The 1907-nt window shown below is 34.1% G+C and overlaps 1 pseudogene; it reads right to left on the reverse strand.

Annotated features, from left to right (window-relative positions):
- Positions 1-351: 351 nt before the first annotated feature.
- LOC122606120 lies at positions 352-1500 on the reverse strand (annotated as a pseudogene).
- Positions 1501-1907: the final 407 nt, after the last annotated feature.

Raw genomic sequence — 1907 nt, forward strand, 5'->3', positions numbered from 1 at the left:
TAATACATGTTCAAAACAAATAAAATGTTAAAGAAACACATTAAAACAATAAAATAATCAAAAATTTCAAGAAGAATATATATTGTCTACAAGAATATCAACATAACAACAATGAAGGACAATGAAGGAACAGACAATGAACGACAATGTACATATTCAAAACAAACAAAGTTTCAAAGAAACAAATTAAAATCATAAAAGAATCAATTAAATTTCAACAACATATATTGTCTCAGGAACATCAATATAACAACAATGAGTTGTATCTACCATAATTCAATACCACGAATAAAATGATGATTTCTACTTAGCTATGACTTAGAACCTTACCATCAATTTTGCTAATTATTATCATTGTACTTGAAGTTGTCTGGAGTCCACATCTCCTGCCAAGCAAGAAGATCGATCGTAGTTCCAGGTATATGAACAAGAAGAACGCCTCGAAAACTTAAACTTATTGTCGTCTTCTTCATCACTATCATCATAGAAGAACGATACTGACGATGACGAAGAGGAGATGGAATTTATGTCCAAAACATCATGTAACTTCTCAACCTCTTTAACATTATCATCATCAAGCAACTCTTTCAAGAAAGGATGATCTAACAACATATTTGTCATATATCTACTCACAACCCTTTTACACAAACAACCCTTCAAGAAACTTCTTGCTTGAGCAGATATACCGCTTAAAGTCTCGTCAATACCCAAATCTTCATTTGAATACTTAAACGGTTTCCCAGTCAACATCTCAAACACAATACACCCAACAGCGCAAACATCAGCAGGTGGCCCTTGAATACCATTGATCGTTGCTTCAGGTGGAAAATACGTCCGGGTACCCCTCCACTAACGACCCAATTTATGGTTCTTCTTGGTAATGTTTTTAGCCCTTTTAGTGAAACCAAAACCCCCAATTTTCGCAACAAAGCCACCACTTTTTCCATAACTTTCGGCAAGTACTACGTTCTGAGGTTTGAGATCACAATGAACATAACCTTTTCGATGAATGTGATCCAACCCTCTCACGATCGATCTAGCATAACGTCTTACATCGTATTCAGCCAACCCTTTCCCATTCTGTTTCTTGATCAGGTCAGCAAGGGTCCCACCAGACCCATACTCAAATAACAAGTTATAAACCATATAACCATTTTCGGCTTTAGTAACTTCTTCACCAAAACACTTGATGATATTGGGGCAATCACCGCGGATATTATCAAGAACCTGTTTTTCATTCTGAATGGAAACGGAAACAGAGACCTCAGCGGATTTAACAGCCATGATATTTGGATACATGCTGTATCTATACCTGGGATTGTTCTTGTTTAAATACGCAACGAAAACACATCCAGAAGAAGAACCTTTAGAAATCAATGGACCTCGAAACCAAGAAATTCCGCCTCCGTAAATATTCATATATTCTTCTTCTTGTTGTTGTTTACTTCTTTTGAATTGATTATCAGCATTTTCTTGGTTAATAAAATTTCGTTTATTCATCTTTATGGGTTTGATTTTGTCGAATTAGGGTTAATTAGACGAATGAAAGAAAGAAAGAAAGCGTGTGGGATTTGATTATTTGGGTTTGTGTGAATGTAAATGATGATACTTCATGTGGAGTTTATATATCTAACGGTTGAATATGTTACTTCACGCTCACGTTTTATCCTTCAATCCTTCCATGTGGGCTTCAATATTTTTACGAGTATTCCTGTTTTAGGAAAAAGATTACATATTTAGATATTTGTACTAATACTAATACACTATAACTAGATAAAAAAAAAATGGGTATTTTTAGTTATCAAGTACTTAGTTTGAAATATAGTTTGAACAAATGTTATAATGTAGTGGACATTTAAAAAACAATCACCATCTGGAATTGCACACTACTAATTTAATGCACCAAT

The sequence above is a fragment of the Erigeron canadensis genome, chromosome 1 (assembly GCF_010389155.1).
Source record: "Erigeron canadensis isolate Cc75 chromosome 1, C_canadensis_v1, whole genome shotgun sequence".
Lineage (NCBI taxonomy): Eukaryota > Viridiplantae > Streptophyta > Magnoliopsida > Asterales > Asteraceae > Erigeron > Erigeron canadensis.